At 39.7% G+C, this 26,737-nt stretch overlaps 1 pseudogene; it reads left to right on the top strand.

The window, feature by feature from the left end:
* The window catches only part of LOC139656234 (kinase D-interacting substrate of 220 kDa B-like), a 31,889-nt pseudogene extending 7,652 nt beyond the window's left edge, over positions 1-24,237 (top strand).
* Positions 24,238-26,737: the final 2,500 nt, after the last annotated feature.

The raw sequence follows: 26,737 nt of genomic DNA, 5'->3' as shown, positions 1-26,737 counted from the left end.
TCATTCACACTTGTAACCCTCAAAAATAGCTTTATAAACCATTTTTTTTAAAACCAAAAGCGAGTTACACATTCTTAAATGTATATTAGCATTGTTCCATAATTTAACCCCAACAATAGAAATACATCTCCTTTTAATCCCTTTTTTAGCTTTTTGTACGGGAAATTTACAAACATCTCTCAAATCATATTTGTACTCCTGCATTGAAAAAACCTTTGTACACAGTCTGGGAGGAACTATTTTATAATATACCAAATCATTAAATTTCATAGCGTGGGATTTTATAAAGAGTGGATTAGTGTGATCATCATAATAACCAGCCGCTTTACTGGATTTATTTATTACTTTCTATCTGAAGGTGTGAGTCACTGACTTGCATCATTACATCTGATCTGCTGTGTTTTTCCACTGGTGTTTCTCAGGTTTTTTCCCAACAGTTTGACTTCACTCTGCTTTCCCACTTATTTTATTGACTCGTACGAATCTATTTCTCACAAGTGAAAACATCTGTCGGCGATTCATTTTCTCAGAAACGGAAATGAAACGAGGTCGTCAGTTTTCTGTTTTGTGGTATCGTGGAATGTAGATTAAAACGCAGAATTCCACATAAACACAGAATGGTCTGAGGGAAAATTACTTCACCAAATACTGAAGGATTCGGTCGATCGCTGTGCGGGACATCGGTGGACGATCTGAGTGATTCTGCGAACACGTGGGATTTATCGTTCTGGGGAAAAAGGAAACACTGGCGAAGCGACAAGGAGAAAATGATACCAGAGTCTAAAAAGTTATGAAACTCTGCGCTCGAGGCAAAATATAGAGCAGAGCAAAACCCAGGAGATCACATAGAGATACGACTGAGATGCTGAGAATTACACTTTTTCAGTTTTTTAATTTTCTATTTAAATTTTGAAATATGTTCAGTCCACGAAGCACTTTATATCGTGAAGCACTTCTTTGGAAGCACTTTTATTAAAATGTTGTTAACTTTTACTATTGTGTTTACATTTCTTACACAATCATATATCCCACTGAGCAAAAGACGTGATTTCAAACGTCTCCTCTATGCTTTAGCCTCTCATATCGCCCAGGATCATTACGGCTATGTATAGACCTGTTTTAGACCAAGCAGTAAATACATTATTACAATGAATAAACATCTGTAAATACCAAAAATATGCACCAGAGAAGTCCTGTAGACTAGCCTACAAGATAATTATCTGAGCACAAGAAGTCATTTCAACATTGCGTCTATGCGTAGCTCTCATATAGTCCAGGATAATATTGTCTATGTATAGACATCTAATAAACTTTCACTTTTCAACCCCATTTAAACTTAACTTGCTCAGTGGGCGTGGTAAGAAATAGATAAAATAAGTAAAAACGTAAAAAAAAAAAAAAAAGAAAATGTATGAATGAATGAATGAACTGAATGAATGAATGAATGAATGAATGAATGAACTTTATTTTGGTTGTTCAAAAAAAACTGTACATTTCTCGAGATTAAAATTATTATAACCAAAAAAGGGTTGGGCAGAAGCAATGCTTTTTTTAGCCCACCCAAAATGTATGTCATTAAACCAAAATTCTGAATCCAGAAAAACGAAAACAGAAAAATCCGAAAGTGAGAAAATGTTAGAAAACAAACAGATTACATTGGCCCTGTTTAACCCCTTGTGGTGTGCGTGGTGCCCGGCGGCAGGATACGTACCGGCGGCGGCAGGCTCAGCGCACCGTGACGCGGCAGATGTCCTTCGACCTGACCAAGCTGCTGGTGACGGAGGACTGGTTCAGTGACATCAGTCCTCAGACCATGAGGAGGCTGCTCAACATCGTCTCCGTCACAGGTGGGAAGCTTCATTTAGAGGAGACCGAACCTTTTATTTTTTTTATTTTTTTTATTAGTTTGACAGTGAAACTCAGATAATTCAGATCCAGACCTGTAATATAAACAGTATAGATCAGTGATTCTCAACCTTTTTCATATCAAGGCCCCCTAATTTAGTCCACATTAGAGCCATGGACCCGCATTTGATGAGATAGGTTTCTCTCTGATCCAAATCTGAGAATATTTTTATTGTCAGATATGATTTTGTCCAGAATCCCATGACAGAGAAACTATGATCAAAACAGTCATTCTTCTACATTCTCTAATTGTGTTAACTTCTTGTAAATTAAATAATGGTGAAGTTTAACAGTTCATCAGTTTGCTGGGGACCCCCTGGAACCCCCTCGAGGACCCCTGGTGGTCCCCGGACCCCATGTTGAGAACCGCTGGTATAGATGTTACGGTTTATGTGGAAAAACGGTCAAAGCTCACATGCACTGGTCAGTTTGTATATTTACCGACAGACAGTGTGGTTCATGTGCACATGGACCAGTCAGGCTGTACATTCAGCAGCCATGTGGTAAATGTCTGTGGAAGAAGAAGTATTCAGATCTTTGACTTAAGTAAAAGTAGAAATACCACAGTGTAAAAATACTTTGTTACAAGTAAAAGTCCTGCATTCAAAATCTTACTTAAGTCAAAGTACAAAAGTATTAGCATCAAAATATACTTACAGTAGCAAAAGTAAAAGTACTCATTATGCAGAATGGCCCATTTCAGAATCATATATATCATGTTATTGGACTATAATTATTGATGCATTAATGTGTTCATCACTTTAATGTTGCAGCTGGTAAAGGTGGAGCTAATTTTAATTACTTTATATACTGCTGGGTAGCTTAACCTATAAAAAATATATCATCATTTATTAGTTGATTTATAATTTGTATTAATAATCTAAATCTGCAAAGTAACTAGTAACTAAAGCTGTCAAATAAATGTAGTGGAGTAAAAAGTACAATATTTCCCTCTGAAATGTAGTGGAGTAGAAGTATAAAGTAGCATGAAATGGAAATACTCAAGTAAAGTACAAGTACCTCTAAATTGTACTTAACTACAGTACTTGAGTAAATGTACTTAGTTACTTTCCACCTCTGGTAAATGTACAAACAGCTCACCAAACATTCCCACTCATCCCGGTTTATCTGCACATGAAAACTATTTACATTACGGGTTTGTTTTCAGATTTGCCTCCAAACAGCCGAACCTTTAAGTCACTTCAAGTCATTTAGATTTAGTTATATAAGTGCCATTTAAAAGAATAGAATAGAATAGAATAGAATAGAATATCTTTATTGTCATTGTGCAAGTACAACAAGATTAAGTTTGCAGCTTCCGTACTCGATGCAATAAAAGAACAATAAATAGGTAAAAATAGAACAATAAATAAGAAAAATAAATAAATAAATAGCAATAAGGTAGCAGTAAAGTAACAGCAGTGTGAACAGTGTCTGGCAGTAAACAGAAATTCAGCTCAGATGTGCAGAGCAGCAACAAAACCAGTACAGTACAGGAATGTAGATAAAGAGTTATTCAAGTAGTTTATTTAGTTAATTAGTTTAATTTAGTTTAGTGGAGCTTGATTCAGTTCAGTTTAGTTTAATTTAGTTTAATTTAATTTAATTAAGTTTTGTTCAATTTAGTTGAAACATAAAAGCAAAGGGATGAAAACAGAGTGGAAAAATACATTTTCTATTTGATTTTATTATTACATGTCCTATTCATTCTGCTTTTGCTGTTTTAAGGATTTTGCCTGCTATGATTAATTTATGTAAAGGTCCTTTATAAATTGATTATTTAATTATTTTGTTTACATTTTTGTTCTCTTCCTCATCTTCTCTTCTCCTTCTCTTCTTCATCATCTCCTCCTTCTGATCACCTTCTTCTTTGTTTTCTTCTTCTTCTCTTGGATTCAATTCTCATGAGTTAGAAGGCAGTGAGCAGCAGCTTTTATCTGTAGAATTAACAACAATCTTTCAACAGTCTTTTTATTAAACAATCAGTTATAAATGGAACAAGAGTCCACAGGGAATGCATTTCCTACAAATGTACACACACACACACACACACACACACACACAGAGCTGACCCTAACCATAAGAAAGTGCTTTTAAGATTGGAACTGTATAAAAAAAAAGACATAAGAAATATTTTAAAGGATACACATAAAGGAACACAATTTAAACATAATGATAATATTAGCAAAGGTTGATACATGAATAAGTATTAATAATAAATATACTAGCAACAAATACCGTACACTTCAGAGAATACATAAAAAAATAGGCAAGGCAAGGCAGCTTTATTTGTACAGCACATTTCATACACTGGGGTAATTCAAAGTGCTTTACAGAGTGATAAAAATACAGTAAAGGTAAAAGATTTACAATTAAAAAGTGCAAAAGTACAGACAAGAGATACAAAAGATAAAAGACTTAAAAAGTAAACTAGTGCAGTTCAAATCAAATGAGATAGAAAGATGAAAGAACACAACAAGTACTCCCACTTTTAGATGCACATTGTAATAAATAATGAAACAATAAAAGTAATAACAATAATAAAATTGGGGGGGGGGGGTACTCAGATTTTAGTGGTGGGATTATCCAACAATGCTAGAAAGAGGTTCCACACCTTGTAGAATTTTTTGTTTGTTGTTTGTGGTTTTAATGGATTTTTTTTTATGTCTGGGGGTAAAAACGAATAAAGTTTATTGAACAGAACAGACTGGGACTCTGGTGTTCCTGTGTCCCTGCAGGCCGCCTGCTCAGAGCCAATCAGATCAGCTTCAACTGGGACCGCCTGGCGTCCTGGATCAACCTGACGGAGCAGTGGCCCTACAGGACGTCCTGGCTCATCCTGTACCTGGAGGAGACCGACGCCGTCCCGGACCAGGCCACGCTCAAGACCATCTACGAGAGGTCAGAGGTCAAACTGGAGCCGGAGTATGAATACGTTCCTGCAATCTGATTCATATGAGAGACTTTTATATATCGCTCCCCCACCCGGCTGAGGAACCATGTGCTGCTTAGATCACAAAAACATCACAAAACAAAAATAATCACAGTTGTAGTGAAAAATGTGTCAATATATTTCAAGTGGGTTTCCTTTTCCACAGTCAGCTTGTTTTCCTGGAGATAGCAGAACACTAAATGGCCGTTGTTTCCTCCAATGCTTGAATAGAAAGATCAAATTTCTAGGCAATTACCAATAACAAATTATTATTATTATTTATTATTTATAGCCTAGAAATTATATGTAAATTAGAGGGAATAAAATAAAATACCCCTCCCATTGATGATGCATTTGTAAACTAAACTGATTCACTTCTCACCGGCGCTCTGTGAAGTTTAAGTGGTGAAAACATTTCATCAGTGAATCAGAGTTTCCATAAAAATAGATTTTTGTAGCAGAATTCTGTTTTATCTCAATACATCTGAACAACTGGATCCTTGTGTAGAAATCTGCTGTTTGCAGCAACATAAATACACTTTCAATCAAGTGTGAAATTTAATCTGGTACTAAATCCTAACATGTTATTTTTCTTTACATGTGAGGAAACATCTGCCAGTCAGCTGAGATAATGCCAATACAAATCAACTTGTTTAAAAAAAAATCTGGAATCAATTTTCTTGATGTGGACGATGGATTAAAATGTCAGATAAAACCAAAATACAAACCTAAAGTGAAGAACACTCCATATCCATAATAATAATGTCATTTAGTCAAGTAACAAAAGGACAATCCAGGCACTCCAGATATAAAAATATAACCACGAGGAAGGAAATATTTAAAAAGCCTTTACTGTAGTGTCTAAATCATTAAAAAAGCCGACATGTTTCGACCACTGTAGGTCTGCTTCAGGCTTTAAACACAGACAACACAGGTGTGGCCTCACCTATATAATGGCCACAGCCAATGGGAGGCAGTCACATGACCCGGATAATAACATGACAGGTGAAACAAATTGAAAATAATGAAAAAAATATATAAATAAAATGAAATAACATGAGATGAGATTCGCACAGAAACAATACATGTACATCATAAACGGGAAATAGATATCCATATATAAGTTTTTCATAGACTGTGAGAAAAAAGGAGAGTCTATACAGAGAAAAATGAGAGAAAACATGTGAAGTCTTTATCCTCAGTGAGACCAGGATCCTGTAACGCATCCAGCTGATGGATCCAAAAATCTTCCTTTGGTTAAATTTCCGTAATTTCGTAGTTTCCTGGATTGTCCTTTTGTTTGTAGCTCTCTTTTTTTCCCCTGTTTTCCAAGAGCACCGACACATTTCTGATCCTAGTTTGACAATATAGAGCAACCAGTCATTTCCTTTATTTCTGTCATTTAGTCTAGTATTGAGTTTTAAAATCTTATTTTTCTTAAAACAAGGGGGGAAAAATATCTGCCAGTGAGATAATTCTACTTGTTTCCAAAGCAAATCAACTTTTCAAGATTCTTCGAGAATCAAGTGTTATTTTCTGGATCCCAGTGTGTCTGACTTGTTTCAACATACTGACTCTTGTTTCTAGAGAATTAGAAAAATTCTCATTCTCATTGCAAGAAAAAATCAAGATTTCCAGGCTGAAGGAGAGACTGAATGCCTGATGATAATAATAATAATAATAATAATAATAATGAATTTTATTTATATAGCACACTTTAAAATACAATGAAATCTCAAGGTGCTTCACAGAAAGAGTAAAACAATCATGTTAAAACTGGACAATTTACACAGAAAAAAACAACAACAAAAAAACATGCGCGTAACCAAAATAAGGTTTAAAATGAGATGAATAAAATTAGCGACAAATAGGGACCCAAGTTTAAAAGGAAGGCACAGATGAGCCGGGACCCGAGGGGAAAGCAGAGAGGAACAGGTGAGTCTGAGGCCCCTGATCGTAATAATAATGATGATGATGTGTTTGTTGCTTCAGGATCTCGAAGAACATCCCGACCACGAAAGACGTGGAGCCTCTGCTGGAGATCGACGGGGACGTGCGGAGCTTCGAGGTCTTCCTGTCGTCCCGCACGCCCGTCCTGACGGCCCGGGACATCAAGACCTTCCTGCCCTGCACCGTCAACCTGGACCCCAAACTCAGAGAGATCATCGCAGGTAAGACTACGGTTATTAATGCTGCTGTTATTTTATTTTATTATGACTCAAGACATCCAGAGATCCTCCTTCTGATTGGAATAAGTTTCCTGTAAATATCCGTTCTCTGTCATCATTTCGCTTATTTAAAAATGTTTTGTTTTCTCATCTTAAAACAGATTGTCTGTTTTCAGTAATGCATCACTGTTCCTTTATTTCCTTTATTTATAGATTGATCCTTTTCTTTTTTTACTGATTGTGTCTAGTCTAAGGTTGTAACTTCTTTATTTTTTTCTTTCTTTTGTTATTTAGTTTGTCGTTTGTTGTTTGTTTTGTCATTGTTGTGTTATATATTATTGTGTTTCCTTTTGTTTTGTGAGTATTTGTTTGGGACCCCCTTGAAAACGAGATGATATCTCAAGGGGTTTATCCTGATATAATAAATGTCTCTACTAAATAAGCCTGACAGGTTGTTCTTTGCTGAATCCTGTCTGCTGCTGCAACGACCGAGTCCCAATAAATGGATCAATAAGTTGATCAATTAAGTTTCACCCGGTCTAATCCGAATCGATCGCTCCCTCCCCAGACGTTCGCGCGGCCAGGGAGCAGATGAACCTGGGCGGGGGGGGCTATCCCACGCTGCCCCTGCAGGAGGCGCAGCCCCGCCCCACCTCCGTCTACAGCCAGCCGTCCACGGCTTGCTCGCCCTCCGCCTCCTTCACCGGCCCGTTCAACCCGGCGGGGGGGGGGGGGATGGTTTCCCCCCAGCCGCACAGCAGCTACTACAGCGGGCTGGCCGGGCCGCAGCACCCCTTCTACAACCGGGTGAGTCCAGCACCAGGACTTCAGCTCTGCTCCTGTTCACAGAGACAGGCGGAGGCTCTAGGACGCTCAGCTGGGACACAGGCAGGTTCTGGGCAATGTAGCTGAGCAACATTGCTCTTAACAGGCAACAGATTACGGGTTGCTGGGAGAATTAAGTGACAATACCAGGGCAACTCAGTGGGCAACTCTGTCAACCAGAGTTGTCTCAAAGATTTGCCCTGTGTATCTGACTTCAGGTGATGATACACAAGCACATTTCCTTCAAGGCAAATTTGGGTTAAAATTTGCCAGCAAATTTTGCTTGAAATATTTTTAGAATAAATAATAAACTTTATTTACATAACACCTTTCAAAACACGGTTACAAAGTGCTTTACAATAAAAACAGAACACATTAGAAGCACAGAGAGAATAGAATGAACTAAAAGCCATAAAAATAGACACATTATAAACACAAAGGGAGTAAAAACACAACATTTAAAAATTAAAATAATAAACATGAAATTAAAAACAAATAAAAATCAAGTAAAATAAGGAGGCAGCTCAGGTAAAATTTTCTAACTGAAAACAATATATCAGCTTGAAATCTAGCTCTAGTTTGATAGAGAGCAAGCCTTGCTGGCAAGGTTTCAGCATCAACCAATCAGAGACAAGAAAATTGGTCAGGTGACCTGTCCTCAGCCTAAAATATTTGACGTGCACGACTACAACTGCTACTAAATAATAAACACAAATAGGAAATAATAGCTATGATTCTTTTTATCTAACATTTAATCTAGCAGGCTAGCTGCTGGAAGCCAGATCCAAACATCAGACTGTAAAACATGTTATGAAACTGCAGTGGAAAACCTTGATAAGAATATTAAATTATTACATTTTCAGTAGAAGAGGAGGCCAAGGTGACAGAGATGGCAGCAGTTTATTTCATCCAATTTCACTCATACACATAAATTTGTCTGTCAGCATTGTCCACTGCCAGCAAGTTTTGCCCAAAAAAATGTGCCGGTGTGTCATCATCTGCAGAAGGGGAGCGAACCACAGGGAAGGACATGTGAAGGTCACAGGTAGGTCGGTCTGGGTTCAGACCTGTGAGGTCGTACGGTACGGACACAGAGCAGGAGGCGGTCCACAGGAAGCTGCAGCTGGTCCCGGGTCAGCGGTGAGTCTGAAGCCTCCTGCCTCTCTCTGCCCGGCAGGTGAGCCTCGGTCAGACTCAGATCCTCTGCAGTTTCCCGCTCACTGGTTTCCGTTTTCATCATTTGCCAAATTCTTTATCTCCTCTGTTATATTTCAGTAATTTTTGTCCTGTGCTTCGATTTGATTTGATTTGATTTTCCTTCTGTGAGCTTCGCTGTGCGGACGCCCTCGTGTCTCCGTGTCGTTCAGCGTGTCGCTGCTGTTGGACGTGAGCCACCGATCATTTCTCTGTAATGAAGAAAGGAAGAAAGGAAGAAAGGAATGCTTATTCTCTGATTGACGTCACGTATTTTGGAAATCATACAATAGATCTAACAAGTTTCAACAGCTCAAGTATCATGACACACAGAGACTCTGACTTAGTGCATGAAGAGAAGACTTGAGACTGGACTTGACTTGGGTTCTGGTGACGTGGGACTTGACTCTGACTTGTACTCTGATGACTTGAAAAGGTTTCTAAAGTCTTGACTTGAGATCTTGTGTTTGTGTAAATGACTTAGATTGAAAGTGATGAGATTTGTTCCAGCAGACGACTGAATTTAAATTCTGTTTTCTGAATTTGTATGGAATGATTGAATTTATTGAAGTTGAAACTGATTATAGAAATCAAACTCATGATGCTCTTACCAAGTTTTTATCCTATTAAAACCATATTGCATTGAAAAGTCCTAGATATTTAGTTTTCTTTAAGATATTAAATTGATACTGGACTCTTGATTTGTTCTGACTTGACTTGCTGTTCTACATTTAGACTTGAGACTTGACATTAATGACATGGACTTGACTTTGTAATCTACATTTAGACTTGGGACTTGACTTGAGACTTGAGCCTCAAGACTTGAGACTGACTTGGGACTCGAGGTTGACTTGGTCTCACCTCTGGATCTCATCATGTACTAATAAAGATTTTTAGATGATGTATCTAAACAGCTTTGGACTTTCCTCTGACCGACTCCATTCTTTAAGATATTAAATTGATACTGGACTCTTGATTTGTTCTGACTTGACTTGCTGTTCTACATTTAGACTTGAGACTTGACTTGAGACTTGTGCCTCAAGACTTGAGACTGACTTGAGAGCAAAGTTGACTCGGTCTCACCTCTCTGCTCATAAACAACCTCAAAAACTCCACTGAAGGAAGAAAAACAACCAAACTGCAGTCCGACAGCAGCGATATTCTGCATATGAACATTTTTGATTTATTTGTTGTTTTGCGAGTTGCCACCTCATTGTTGTCGTTTCATATTCAAGCATTTCCATGAACATTATTATTATTTTCTCCCCCCTCCCCCCTCCCCCTCCCAGCCATATTTCCCCCAACACCTTTACCAGCTGCCACGCCCGTTCGTGGCCGCCTACCCATCCCTCCATCCTCCACGCCCGTTTGGTAAAAGCTCCTTTCCCAGGGATCTCAGCGCCGGACCTGTAAGTACATGAACCGTCAGCTGTAGGCGTAGCCGATCTAGCGTTTACGGATCTAGACGAGTTCTTGTTCTCCTGCTGCATTCAGGTCATGAGAGAAAGACGGAAGACCCTCAGCCAGGGTTGCCAGGTCTGGTGTTTTCCCGCTGAATTGGGCTACTTTTGAAGTGTTGCGGCGGGTTGAATTTTTTGTCCGCTGGCTGGGTAGACCTGTTTACTCCTGACCTGTTTCCCTACCTGTAAAATCAGTACATTCATGTTGTCCAGGCAGGGAGGAAGAGGGAAAAGGGAAGAGAAAGCAAAAAGACAAAGCAACAGGTTAGTTTGTGTGTCAGTAAACACACTATAACCACATAAACACACTATAACCACATAAACACACTATAACCACATAAACACACTATAACCACATAAACACACTATAACCACATAAACACACTATAACCACATATACACACTATAACCACATAAACACACTATAACCACATAAACACACTATAACCACATAAACACACTATAACCACATAAACACACTATAACCACATATACACACTATAACCACATAAACACACTATAACCACATAAACACACTATAACCACATATACACACTATAACCACATAAACACACTATAACCACATAAACACACTATAACCACATAAACAACAACAAACAAAACAGCTCATCTCATTGAATTAACAATCAAGTACATAAGGAAGAGAAACAATATTGTCATCCAGACATCAAGCCAAACACAAAAATTATAAATCAATCACAATTCCTCAAGAATAAATAGCAAACTTGTAAATCCTTGTCTGAATGACCTTCTTAAATTATATATTTATCCATCCTGCGCTTTCACTAGAGCTGCAACTAACGATTATTTTCGTTGTCGATTAATCTGTGGATTATTTTCCCGATTAATCGATTAGTTGTTTGGTCTATAAAATGTGAGAAAATGGTGAAAAATGTGGATCAGTGTTTCCCAAAGCCCAAGATGACGTCCTCAAATGTCTTGTTTTGTCCACAACCCAAAGATATTCAGTTTACTGTCATAGAGGAGGAAAGAAACCAGGAAATATTCACATTTAAGAAGCTGGAATCAGAGAATTTTGACTTATTTTTATTTAAAAAATTACTCAAACCGATTAATCGATTATAAAAATAGTTGCAGCTCTAGCTTTCACATATGTAATTCCAAGAAAATAGGGTATTAAAATACATTTCTCATTCTCTGCCAAGGGGATTTCTACTTTCACCCAGGTATACATTTTTATTTCCTTCACCATTTTTTCAATTATGGTTCCTGAAGTATTTGGAGATACTGTTTTAACAAAATTTTGAACCGATCTTTAGTATTCTTTTGACTGGCAATGAATTCCACCTGACCCTGGCTCTGTGACATGAATGCAGTGTGATGCTATGAGAAGAAGACGAAGGGTCTGGTTCCAAAATGAGATCCAGCACTGTGAAAACAAAACAAATCCTCTTTCTTCCCCAGGCCTTACAAAACGATCACCGACATGGAAGTTTTTTGATTTGATTTGAAACCTTTATTTAAAATCTCGGAGATCATTGAGGTTTCCCTCATTTTCAATGATGCCGAGATACAAGATACAAGAGACATACACAATTAGATTAAAAAGAAAAAGAGGAAAAGAGAAAAAAACAAAAACGATAATACTCAATAAAAAACAATTACACACTGAGGTAAAATGGTTTGAAATAATTGATTTGAAATGTCCAGGAGTAGTGAGAGAGTCCATCTTAAGTATTTGTTGTAGGTGATTCCATGCTTTTGGTGCACAGTAACCAAAAGCAGATTTTCCAAATTCTGTGTTAACCTGTGGGACCTGAAGCATGAGGCGGTTTGTTGAGTGAGTTTGGTTCAGTCCTTTGATCCAGTTCAGCATAGATGTAATATATGGTGGCGACAGTCCTATGAGAGATTTATGGATAAAAAGATACAGATGTTTATCACGCCTTTGTGCTAGAGAGGTCCAACCAACTTTGTTATACAAAGTACAGTGGTGAGTGTCATAGTGAAACTCATTTTGGGAAAACATTGAAGTTCTTGAAGCTATTTTAAGGCTTTTGCCCGTCAAATGTGAGCATTTTTTTTTTAGAACAGGGTCACCTATATTTTTGAATTAGCGAGTGATGAATTCTTAGTAACAGCGTTTGCTAAAAATGGATAAACATCATTTTGGCATGAAAGCCTTTGATCGGTCAAATCTCATTACGTCCCGGTTCTTCAGTCAGATGACAGAGAGATTATTGTTCCAGGGTGACAGAGAGTTCGGACATTTTCTCTTCTGATGCATGAAAGACAGAATTTATTCTTTCCATGTTTTTGTCTGTTTGTATTTGTACCATAATGTCTGTATCGCTCATTACATGTTTGCAGCATCAATGGGAGAGAGAGAGAGAAGCACTTTGGTCAAGAAATACAGCAGCTTCATGATTTCTATTCCCCAAATCCCCAACCACACACACACACACACACACACACACACACACACACACACACACACACACACACACACACTTCTCTACTTGTTCCTTCTCTGCAAGATTAAGACTTGCTCCTTCTTCTTCTCCTGTTGAAGACGTCCAGCCTCCAGCTCCCATGTTTCCTCCTTTTGTTTCTTCTTCTGTGGTCGGTATGGCTGGGTATAGCATTGGAAACAAAAATCAATATTTCCCACTGAGCAATTTTACGTTGATTAGACGTTTAAAACACGTCTAAATGGCCATAGCCATCTAGGCTAAATTAAGTTTAAATGGGGTTGAAAAGTGAAAGTTTATTAGATGTCTCTACATAGACAATATTATCCTGGACTATATGAGAGCTACGCATAGACACAATGTTGAAATGACTTCTTGTGCTCAGATAATTATCTTGTAGGCTAGTCTACAGGACTTCTCTGGTGCATATTTTTGGTATTTACAGATGTTTATTCATTGTAATAATGTATTTACTGCTTGGTCTAAAATAGGTCTATACATAGCTGTAATGATCCTGGGCGATATGAGAGCTAAAGCATAGAGGAGACGTTGAAATCACGTCTTTTGCTCAGTGGGTTGTTAGCGATCTCTTCATTTGTTAAATGAAAACGCATTTCATAATGAGATTGAGGAAATTATCGAATGTGTATTTTTTCCTGTTCATGTCAGCTGCTTTGCTGAACAGAATCGGACCAAGTCTGATGGGTTTCTTTAGTACAGATTCCTGTAAACGACAGAAACTTGTTCTCTGTGTATGAATCCAGCATCTCAAAGCTTTCTGATACTGCCGATGCCTTCAGGTCGATACAGATTTAGGTGTCGTGTTTCCCTGCCCAGCCCTACTGGTCAGTCATCTCTGTATTGTCCTGATGTTTTCTCTCCACCTGTCTGTCTGTCTCTGCTGTTTTTCATGACTCATTCCCTCACCTCTCCCTGTCTGTCTCTCTTCCTGTCTGTCTCTCTTCCTGTCTGTCTGTCTCTCCTCTCATAGCAGTATAAGGTTTCGTCTTTGAAAAGGAAGCAGGTATTGAACTCTTTCGACTCGAGCTCTCGTTGCCTTACTTCCCCTTAGTCCATGCTGCCCTCCTCCCACCGGCTGCTACACTAACTCCCTTCTGAAGTCTTCTGACTACTACAAATCCCAGCATGCACCTTGGAACGACTAGCCTCTAGCTGGAAAAGAATAGCTGTCCCAGAATGTCCTCTAAAAAAGGGAAATGTTTGATCTGCTCAGAGGAAACCTGTTTGCTGTAACATATGTTCGGTTTCTCTGAGCAGTTCAGATGTTTCAATTTTTGTTTTGACCTTTGACCCCTTCCCCAAAACCCCTCGCTTGCCCACTGAACTTCTCCCAAACTGTCAATCATCCCCACCTCATCACACAGATGGTCCACTCCTCTGCACTGCTAAGAATATCCATCTTAGCTGCTGATTTAATCTAATACTGAGCATTAAAATGTGGGGGGGGGGGAAATATATATATATATATATACACACACATATATATATATATATATATATATATATATATATATATGTATATACATGTGTATATATACATGTATAGATACAGTATATATACATATTGCTTCACCAGGCGTTGGTCATGGTGGAAGAAAACGTCCCTACATGGTCCCCAAGTTTCCCTAGTAATGGCCTGTTAGCCTGTTAGCATCGTTAGCATTCCTCATCTAAATCAGTGAGTACCACCAGGCTAGTTGTAGTTGCTAGAGGCTAATGCCAAGTAGTTCATGCAAGATAGTCCATGCTAATCATGCTGACAAGTATGTGCTAAGAAGTCTATGCTAAATATGCCAACTAGTTTATAGTGTATGCTAAATATGCTAAATAATGTGCGGTAACTAGACTGCCAACTAGTGTATACCAACTAGCCTGTGCAAAAAAAAGGTTGTCTGTGCTAAATATGCTTAATAGTCTATGCTAACTATAGTGTATAATATGTAGTTAGTGCTAATTATGCTCATTAGTGTAAATGTGGCTATGCTAACGATGCTAACAGGTTGTTTTTTTCGGGTTACTAAGATGCCAGTAGTCTTTTTCCTGGTGAATAAAAACTTACAGACTCAAAGTCAAAATGTCAAAATATCTTTAGCTTTAGTTTAGCTGTAACCGCCCGTCCAGTTTTAACACACAGGAGGAATTCCAACATAATTAACTTTCAGCTTGTTGTTCTGCCAAACATTTTCCTAACATTCCCCAAGATTTTTTTCCATCCTGTTCCTGTAGCCATATTAAACATCTACAAAGTTTTTTTTTCTTTCAGAAACGTAGATGTATAACATAAGTACATTATTATAGAATTCAGTTCTCTCAGACAGTGCAGTTTTGTGAAATACAACTTCATATACAAATAGTTAAGACAAAAATTAAAAACTCATTTAAAAACAGCAGAAATTTTGAGAAGTTTTTAGGAAAATGTCTTCTGCAGGATTACAAGCTGTGAGTCAGTTTGTGTGGAAGTTCCCTGTTAGACTGGCGGTCCGTTTCCTCCTGTAGAATAAATCCTCATCAGTAATTCCAATGTCAAGTCACTGAAGTAGAGATAGTACACTGTCCAGACAGTACAGTGTGTCTGTTACCTGTCTGTTACCAGCTGTGTTTCCATCCATCTGTCAGCTGAATGTAAAGGTCGGGCTGGGCGATATCAACAAAATTCATATCATGATAATCAATCAAACAAATTATTTCGATATCGATATATAACAATATCTGCTAACAAATGCTAAATCACGTTAAATATTCAAATTGGTGTTCATTGCACTAACTGTATGGTAATATTAAGTATGATGAAACTCCAAATTTTCGAATACTGTTCAATGATTTGATGTCTGTCATTTTGTGAGAGATTTTAATGTGTTTGCTGTTATTAAGTTAAACAACAGAATTGTGTAACTTGATAACTCACAGAAACACATGAACTGAACACAAACTCTGAAATGGTGATTTATGTGCTGTGGACATAATATGGAAAATAACATTTCTCCACCACAAACTGAATTACTTTACCCTGCAACCAATTTAAATACGTTCCAGAGGTTGGCTAACGGTTAAGTTTAGACAAGTAAAACAAGTTTGGTTAAGGATAGGGAAAAGTTTATGGTTAAATTTAGGCAACTAAAACAACTCGGTTAAGGAAAGGTTAGGGAAATGGTTTGGTCATCGTTAAATAAGAAAAATGTTAATTAAAAAACAAAAATGTGATGTAATTTTAACACTTTGCATGCCACCAACACATAATTTGCTGTTAACAATTTGTTTTCATTTCACGTTTTTCTGTGAGATCAAGTTGCATCATTTCTTCACAATATGATTCTACTGAAAGACGATAAACGATAAAATTGAATTATTGCCCGGCGCTATGTTAAGCTAACTTTTTTAAACTAATGGTCACACAACCCTGACAGAGACTTCTTCATGTTAGAAACAACTAGTGTGACATTTCTGGAGGTCGTGGTTGGAAGATATTTGTCATTACCTTGTTAATTTCCATCGTTATTAATCACAAAATCTTCTTTGTCGACAAACTTTTCTGATTCAAAGAAATGTGAAAACGTTTTTGCGATATTAACAACAGTTTATCAAAACCATTTGGGCTTTCTAATTTGAAACATCGGGATTTGTATAAACCTAGTTGGATGGAAACTCAGCTTGCTGACTCAGCATGAAACTCCACTTGTCTGTAGTTCTGGTTCTGAATTTCAGTCAGGATTTTTATTAAACATAACACATGGAAATGAGTAACAGGGATTTACTGTGTCAACCTGAGACTTTTCTCTTATAATATATAGCCCTGGTGTGTCTGAATATCCATATTCTTCAGTATGAAATTGTCAAATGAATTGAATCCATTAACCAATCAGTGTCTGAGATCAGTGTCACCATTCTAAAGATAAAATGAGACTTTTATGTTTCCACAGAAATTTGTTTTGCATCTCATGCCTCATCACTCATCCACATACAGTATAACTTAATAAACATGCAGACACAAGAAACCAACACATACTTATATGTAAAATATATGGAGGAAATGTCTATATTTCAAAACTGGCCACTTTCATATTTGCTTATTATGCATTTCCATGTTTTTATATATGTGGTACAGAAATACATTTGAAATGGAACATAAAGGATAGACTGTATTTTTTAGATATGAGTTTATCTCAGGATACATTATTCATGACTATATTTACTGATATTTAAAAATCTATGTGGTTATTGTAGGTCACAGTACAAATAACCCTAACCCTTAGTCAAGTTAGATTTTGAAGTAGCTTGACAGTAGTTGCTTGAACTTAACCTTTAAAATACATCTTAGATTGCATGGTGTGTATAACCTCATAGGGTCTTTTTATTAATTAATTAATTTATTTTTCAGTGTCGCTGTCGTGTGAAAACCTCGTATCTCCAAAATGACAACTTGCTGGTTTTGTCACAAAACCCCAAACCAGCCTTATTTATTAATGGTCTATTTAGTTATGGGTTATTTATCTTTCTTATTTTCAGTATTTTTTTTTTAAACGCTTACATAAGACCAGGAGCAGGAAATCCTTCAGATCAAGTTAAAACACTCTGAGGTTTTCCCCTGACAGCAGTGACTTGGTGTGTGGTGTGTGTGTTGGGACTCTGACCCGTGTGTGTGTGTGTGTGTGTGTGTGTGTGTGTGTGTGTGTGTGTGTGTGTGTGTGTGTGTGTGTGTGTGTGTGTGTGTGTGTGTGTGTGTGTGTGTGTGTGTGTCAGGGCTCGGCCTCGGTGGTGTCCGGCGTCCCGCCCGTCCTGCTCAGCTCCATGACGACCGACACCGTCTGTGAGCGAGTCCGGCAGATCGACGGCATCGACCAGAGCATGATGGGACAGTACACCGCCACCATCAAGAAGGTCAGTCACATACACACACCAAATAACTATTTTTTTTGTATTATTATTTAGCTTTATTTATTTTTAATTGAGAGCGGGTGCCCTCTTTTACAATGACGCCCTGATACAATACAATAACAATAAAGCATCACAGAGAAAAAACACAATATAACAACACAATATATAGAAAATACATAAAGCCAAACATATAACACAAAGCATCTTTGCAGATCAATAGAAACAGGAGCACTCCATGTTACCGTGTCCTTCAATAAAAGCTTTAAATGATTGAGTGAAACCATCTGTTTTAGTTTCAGCAGGCTGTTCCACTTGTCTGCTGCATAAAAACTAAAAGCTAATTTCCCAAGTTCAGTGTTACTGAAGGGAGTTTCAGGAGTCAAACATTCCTGTGCACGTGTCTTATAAGAGAGATTTGAGCTTTAAAAGAGATGTAAGATATGAAGGTATCTTATTTAGTAATGCATTATAGACAAAGAGGAGACAGTGTTGTTCCCTTCTAACACTAAGAGAAGGCCGTCCTAATGTCAGATAAAGTAAACAGTGGTGAGTTCTGAAACTATCCCCAGTTATAAACCGTAAGGCATTATGGTAGAGTGTATCTAGTGATTTCAGAGTAGTATAAAGTATATCACCGTAATCCAAAACTGATATAAGAGTTGATTGTACAATTGCCTTCCTGTTTTCAAGAGTAAAGCATGATCTGTATCTGTAGAGAGATCCCAGTCTAATCCTCAGTTTCTTTTTGAGCTCAAATATGTGAGTTTTAAACGAAAGCATTTCATCTAGCCAGATACCTAGATATATATATATATATATATATATATATATATATATAGGCTACACGCTCAATCCAGCATCCAGAAAGCATCCAGTCATGAACCTTCAGTGAGACTTCATGTTAAACTGCAGTCCGGTCCAGGTGCTGTGTGAGTGTGAAAGTCTCCCAGCTGTAAGGAAACAGAATGTGAATTTAATGTGAACGACAGGAAACAGAAAATTCCATGAAATTCCACTTCCACTTCTTGTCCGGACTCTAAACATTATAAATCAAAACATTATGAATCAAATAAAAGACAGTTCAACAAATCAAACACATTCAGTCAGAATGTATGGATTACCATCACATGTTCTGCATCAAACACCAGCTGAACGGAACCTTTAACATGTTATCATATTCAGTATTGATAATATATAACACTATGTGGAATCTCAGATATGTGGGAAAAAAAACAAAAAAACATGGAATTTCACAGAATTTAATTGAATTCAATTCAACTTCCTGAAATTCCAATTCAATTCCAATTCTGTTTCCTGTTGGTTTTTTAAAATTCCAATTCCTCAGTTGAACTGGAATTGATGAGTTCATTCATGAATCGACTCTGACCCTGATCTGCATATGGTTTGAAATGCATAAACTGATTTTTGTTGGCTTCTGAAAATGTATATTTTATAAACCGCTCTGACAGTTTCCTTTCTGATAAACAATCACTGAATTAAAATGACAAGCAAGAACAAAACAAATCTCCTGTCAGTTGAGTTGTAGCAGAACAGGTGTTGTTAATTAAGTTAATTGAGTCTTCCTCGTTGGTGGAAGCCCCGCCCCTTCCCCTTTAAACCAGGAAGTGAAGGGCCGACCTGCTGGCTGCTCGCCTGCTTCAGTTTAGAAACTGTTCCACCTTTTACAGCTGAATATAAAGCTGTGTGTTTGGGTTGTACTTTTTTCATTAGTGTTGGTAGTCAAAATGGTGGAGTGTGGTGAACAGTGTGTGTATGTTCACGTTTGTCACGTCATTTCAGATCGAACAAGTAAAACACAAATGACTTCACTGCAAAACCCCGTCCATCATAACAATTCATTTGAGCTTGTATTCAAAGATTGAAAATCCTTTTTTTTTTTTTTTTCCCCAGAAGTAAAAAAATCTGCGGTGAGATAATTCCACCTGTTTCCAATGCAAATCATCTTGATTGAAGAATTATCCAGAATCAAGTAAAATTTTTGATCCCAGTGCAGTGATCTGCCTTATTCTGACTTATTTCAAGATATTGACTCTTGTTTCTAGAAAATTCCTGAAACAAGTGAAACTACATTGGAAACAAGTGGAGTTATCTCTCGTCACTGGCAGAATCTATCACTGGGTTTGAGGAAAACAAATAATTTAATACTCAACTCTTAAACTGACATGTTTTGGGTTTGAAACTCTCAAATATATTTGATTAATTGAAAATTTGATGAATGAAAATGATCTCACTCCACTGAAAGATTTTTTCACTTGTAAGCAATAAAATTGTATGACTGAACGTGACACTAAGTGACAGTTTTGCAGTGTTCATCGGTGTGTTTGTGTGTTTTCCTGCCAGGCGAACGTTAACGGCAGAGTGCTGACACAGTGCAACATCGACGAGCTGAAGAAGGAGATGAGCATGAACTTTGGAGACTGGCAGCTGTTCAGAGCCACGGTGAGTTCAGCCGCTTCGCCACCGGTGGTCTGGTCCAGAAAAACATCACCGCTCTGGGGCCGGATTCACCAAAGTGTTCTTAAGATAGATCTTAAGAAATGACATAAGAGGACATTTTAGGAAGTTCTTAAGAAGGCTCTTAAGTGCAATTCCTCAATATTTTCTTAGTAACAGTCTCATTTCTTATGAATTTCTTTAATTTTCCAACTTAAGAACTTCTCAAAATAGGGCCTGAATTAATTCTGGTTAATAAACTTTAGGCTTACTGCCATTGAGGCTAGGAGACAAGGCTAGGAGGCTAGGAGACAAGGCTAGGAGGCTAGGAGACAAGGCTAGGAGGCAACCCAAAGTGCTTCCATCTACAAAACAATTGGGGAAAAACCTATTTAGAGCAACTAGAGCAAAGATTTAAACATTGGTTGCTGTTGGTAACTGTAAAATTTGCAGCTTATTTCCAACAGACATGAGACAGAGGCCTACCTGGCCCTACACCAAATAAAGCTTTACAATAAATGTTCATCTTAATGTTAGGTGTAGGGGAACCTATGAAGACTTTGAACTATAACCTACTTGTCTAAAATGTGTTTAAATATATGATATTAGAGGCTTACCTTTTCACTGTAGGAGTTTTAAGACAGGTGAAGGGCCGTCTGAAAGTTAAGAAAAAAATCAACAACAAATTTGACAACTTTCATTTCAAGAATACCATTTATTCCTAAGTTTTTTCTTAGGAAGAAACATAAGAAGAAAGTTAAGAAAGTTAAGAAAATATATAAGAACTGTTTCTGACAATAGCATTTTTTCCTATTTTTTTTCTTAAGACTAAAGTAAAGAAAAAATGGCACTTGCCACGAGACAAAGGCTGAAACCAAATGTGCGGCCTGTGGACTTGAAGACTGACGTTTTACGTAGTCTGGGGTTTACTGAAGTCCTCAGCGTGACTATGTGAGTTTGCGAGGGTGCAAGGCTGCATAAAAGGTGCTAAAGGGATAGATCTATATGGCGTCTGACGTCTTTTATCGTCATATCTGTAGTGCAATGAACTGTGGGAAATCGTCCGCAGGGTAGCACACTCTCTAGAAGTCCGGATAGAAAGCACCAAAAGTCGTCATGGGAGCCCTTACAGACTTGATGAATTTTGGGGACGGGGATGGCCCGAACCCCTCCTGGACTTCACGGGAACGCACCGCAAAGTCCACAAATCTGGGGAAGTCCGGACTTTGGATTCAGCAAAACTGAGGAAAGAGGTTTTGGGGGGGAGAGATGTGAGAACTGAGACACCGGAGAGAGAGAGAAAGGGTGTTTAGGTCACTTAAATGGGTTGGAACAGGAAATCTAACGTGTGTTTGAGCCATGGTCTTTGTTTCCGAACCTTAGTTATAAGGTTATTTAACCCGGTTCCCTCTCTGCAGGTTCTGGACATGCGTCTCGTGGAGAGCCAGGTTCTCCATGAGGAAACCGGCAGTGAGCAGGGCAGCATGGTGGCGGGTCACGCGGAGGCGGGAAGGCGCGCCGTGGCTCCGCCCCACGCCGGCGCCGCCAACCCCGACGCCTCGCCGATGTACAGCTTCAACCTGAGCTTCGAGGAGCTGAGCAACGTGGGACTGGACGAAGCTCCGAGACACAGCAACCTGCAGTGGATGGTGAGCAACGAGCCGTACGGTCACAGGAGAGCTGACCTTTGACCTTTACGCTCCCTGTTTTGGGCTGCTTGGCATTTTTGGTGATCTAGGAAATGTCACTTAGTCTGCTGTTGAGTTGAGCGTAATTCGTTAGAGAGATCGTTAGAGATCTCTTTATACTGAGCAAATAAGGATTTGATAGTAGAGATCCTCTATATCTTAGACATACTAAACTTAATTTTGGGTATTTTCATGTTTTTACTTTAAGTATCATGATTTGAGAAAATTCTACGACCCTTGGGTTTATGAAAGCCTTTCAGAACCAATTGGATAAACTCAAAAATGCCTCGTGATCAAGCTAAGAACACAGCTCCTGAAAAAAAATATGTTGGAGATACAAGGTTTTCACCTGTCAGAGGCAATAAATAGCATTTTAGAAATTCCATTTACACTACATTTTGATTGAAGCAACCTTAGGCAGCCAGTGAAGTGAGTGCAGTATTTGACTGAAGACATTCGTTCTCGATCCTGAGTCATCGAGTCATCGAGGCCCAGCAGTCTGCAGGTTTTCGTTCCAGCTGAACACTGCAGCAGCTCATTTCACTCATTAGTTCCCGCGCTCTGATTGATGGTGAGCAATGTTTGGTTGGATTGAACACCTGGATATTCTTTGGCCTCCATGGAACATGATTGAAGACCTTTGACTAAAGAGAATTTGGGGCAGCAAAGGTGGCAAGAAGCTTCTGGTGTCTTGAACAATGGATGGACATTGTTGGAGAAATATTTGGAAAAATTTTCATTTGTCCTAAGGACAAAGGAGGATGTATTACATAGAAAATGGGACAAATGAACTATCTACAGGACAGTGCCAACTCTTGATATGAATAAAAAAGGTTGAAATGTAGAACAATGCACTAGAACCCCAGGCTGTTCAATGTTTATTGATAACTTTTGTACGATACAATTCCCAATAAAAAATAAATAAAAGGAACCTTCAGGTGACTCACAGTGTCAGAGGTAGCAGACAGCTGTAGGAAGGCGAGGGAGAAGCTCTAGTGCGATCCCGAAGCCAGACCGGCTGAGATCCTACAGGAAATGACCTCGTTAACTGTCCTCTCTCCCCTCAGGCCGCCCCCCCCGGACAGCCAGCATGACCAGCCTGAACTCCCAGGAATCCTCCAACGACATCTGCAAACTGACGGACAAGCAGCAGGCCGAGTACCGCGACGCCTACCAGGAGTACATCGCCCAGATGGCCCAGCTGGAGATGGCCGGCGGCGGGGGAGAGAAGCCGGTCCAGCCGCAGCCGGGCCAGTTCATGACCTCGGGATCCGACAAGACCAAGGAGGGCGGGGATCAGGACGGACGCAAGCCCTACGCCAAGAGGAGCGCCGCCAAGCCTGCGCCGGACAACGCCGACTTCGCTTCCAACGCCGAAGCCCTGGACCCGATCACTGAAGAGGACGAGAAGACCGACCACGGCTCCTCCAAGTCCCTGCTGACCCGTAAGACCTCAGCGGAGAGGGGCGGGCTCTTCCAGGGGGCCGCCGACCTGAAGCTGAAGGCCGGCGGCGGGCTGCGCTACCAGAAACTGACCAGCGACGACGAGGAGTCCGAAGAGTCGGACAACGCTCCGCTGCTGAAGGACGGGAAGAAGGCGGCGGACGCCAAACTCCCCAGGAGGCTCGCTGGCCCTGAAGGGGAAGGACTACCCTGTCCGACGCCATGCTGGACAAGAAGGACTCGTCCGACTCGGGCGTGCGCTCCAACGAGAGTTCGCCCAACCACTCGCTGCAGGACGAGGAGGCCGACCTGTCGCAGCTGGAGAGGGCCAACCTGATCGAGCTGGACGAGGAGAGCCTGGCCAGGAAGCGAGGCCTTCCCAGCAGCCTCAGCGGCCTGCAGGACCCGGCGGTCGCCCGCATGTCCATCTGCTCGGAGGACCAGTGCAGCCTGCTGGCCAGCAGCCCCGAGGAGAGCTGGCCCTCCTCCAAGAGCTACAACCTGAACCGCACGCCCAGCAACGTCACGCTCAACAACAACACCAACGCCCAGCAGGGGAACCGCCCCCGCCAGCAGGGAGAGGGATCCACCACCTCCACCTCCACCCCCACCTCCTCCTCCAACAGCGACGTCATCATCCCCCCGGGCTCCGGGACGACCCCCACCTCCGGCACGACCGGCGCCACCAAGCCGGGACCGCACAACGAGAACGTCCGCGTGGTTCACCTGAAGAGGGGGCTGAAGCCCGGAGACCCGCCGGAGATCTGCGCCGTGTCGTCCGACACCGTGACCTTCGGAGAGGAGCGGGAGAGCATCCTGTGACCCGCTGACCCCAGAGTCCCGCCTCCACCAGGAAGCTCTCTTCAAGCAGCAGCACCAATCAGAAGCCTGTAGAAACGCGGCGCTCTTTTGCTAAAAGTTTAAATATGTCTAACTTCTACCACTCTAGAGGTGATGATGCACAGGCAAATTTTTTGGGCAAAATTTTGAATATTTTCTCATTGAAAACAATGTATCAGTTAGACATCAAGCAAGTAAGTAAATGCTCCAACTGCTGCTGTCAGGCAGGCCAAACAGTAAACACAACTAGGAAATAATGTGATTCTGTGATTATTTTTCCCATGCGCTTTGTCAGATGGCCTCTAGAGGGCGTCTTTGACTACAAAAATAAAAAAACAAAAGTGAAATTTAACATTCCACAATTTGATCCAAACTCTCCTGTGTTAGTAACAGGATTCGTAGACAGTAACTCGTCTTCTGCTGCCCTACAAACTTTAACGGTAGGTTACGTTATAATCTTGTGGTATTTAAGTAACGTTAGTGGAAGTAGGTAATTTAACCGGGTCGCAGAGCTTCAGTGCAGAGAATTGAACACTCACTGTGGGTCTGTACAGGATCTGTGCTCGTTATATAATATTTAATCTAGCAAACTAGCTAGTTATTGGATGCAAGAGCTCAACATAAGACTATAATGTATTTTATGAAATTTTCATTCGTCCAACTGTCAAATTGAATCATAATAATAACTTTATTTATATAGGACCTTTGAAAACAGAGTTTACAAAGTAATAAATTAATAAAGAGAAGAAGACAGAGGAAGAGCAACATTCAAATCAATACTAGGACAACAGTAAGATAAAAACCAAAATAAATACTGAGGATAAAATGAAATAAAAATCTGATAAAAAAAGAAGACATCAAAGCAAGTCTATAAAAATGGGTTTTAAGAAGTGATTTAAAAGTCACAAATGTGTCAGTTACCAAATTTGCCCTTAAAATTTGCTGTGTATAATCAGATTAAGAGCTAAAAACACTGCAGCGCTGTCGATAACGCTAAACTCCTTTCAATTTAAAAAAAGAAAATATAAAAACAGAAGTGAAGAGAGGCTCCTGGTGGAAACTTAACCTCCATCTGTTCTGTGGTTTACATGTCAGTTTACATGTCAGTGGTTCAGTAGGATTAATGCATGATTAGACTAGGTGCTGTAGATGAGTAACCTGAAGCTGAATTAGTGCAGCAGGTTTCAGGTGTGTGTGTGCAGCTCACTCTGTGTGTGTGTGTGTGTGTGTGTGTGTGTGTGTGTGTTATCGTGTCGTGGGTTTAGTCGACTCCAGGAATCAACAGTTTGGTAGGAATCACAGTTTGCTGCAAATAATGAAATTGGGTTTCAACAAGTCGTTAAAATGTGTAAAAACGTGTAATCCCAAAAGACGAGAGAGATTAATTTAGAATTTAAACTTAAAAGGGCAGTAGATAGAATGAACAGGGAAGAGGGGGATTATGGGAAGACGTTTGTTTCGACCAGTCACCGCACATCTACCACATGAAACTGATTTAATTCAGACAAAAACAAGAAAAGCTGCATTCTCACAATGTTAGCTTGACAGATGGTTGATTTAAAGCACTTGACAGCTATTAGTTTTATTTCTCTCACATGTTTCCTGCAAATCAACATACAGAGGTACAAAGCATTCCAGAATAGGGTTGAAAAAGCCTTTATTCTATTTGGCTGTTCATTATGAAAAGTTTAAATCCGGCTCGGTGTCTTTCAGCCTCGTGGCGTTCATCAAGAAGTCACCGTGAAATCAAACGGCTTCGGTTGCCGTAAAAAAAAAAAAAATCTCTTAAATCTCAACTGGGCTTGAATCAGAAGTCGCTGCTCATTCACAGCCTGGGGGAAAGTAATGTTTGTGTAATGCATTATTAAAAACAACATTTCCACCAATTTGTCATCGCCGGCGGTGAGTTCAGCTGCTCAGATGAAGTCTTCCTGGCCTGGAGGCTGTGGGTCTGTCATGGCTTCTGATTCAGGACCAGCGAGGATTTGACAGTTTGTTTTTCCAGAGAATCTCGTCGCAGCAGGAGAACGATACCGACCTGATCTCCGGACCGAACCTCCATCTGGTTCCTCCTCCTCAGCCGTTTTCTGTCCCGCTCACAAAGGCTCGACGAGGGAAACGGCAGACTCTCTGAATCGCTCCACAGAATCTGAAAAGTGGGCTGGACCAGATTCAGGAGTCTGGAATGGGGATGCACCGATATGGAAATCTTGGGCCGATACCGATAACCTGCCGATATTTCGTTTCATATTGACCCGTTTGTGCCCTGCCAAAATAATCTATATTCTGCCCTTCATTATACTTTGCAATGAATATAGATTTAAGGATCAGCTTTTATTGTAACAACTTTCACGTAACCAAAAATGCCTTTTTTGCGCTGATCGGCTGTCCTTCCATTCAAACTTGAACGTCTTTGGAACAGATTAGTGATGCAATATATGTTAATGAGCATCGGCCACTGCCACTTCAACTTCAACTTTAC

This window comes from Centroberyx affinis, unplaced genomic scaffold (assembly GCF_046629955.1).
Source record: "Centroberyx affinis isolate AG114_WGS23_722 - 3 ecotype Tasmania unplaced genomic scaffold, CSIRO-AGI_Caff_v1 ptg002419l_1, whole genome shotgun sequence".
Classification (NCBI taxonomy): domain Eukaryota; kingdom Metazoa; phylum Chordata; class Actinopteri; order Beryciformes; family Berycidae; genus Centroberyx; species Centroberyx affinis.
This window is presented reverse-complemented; position numbering and strand designations above follow the sequence as displayed.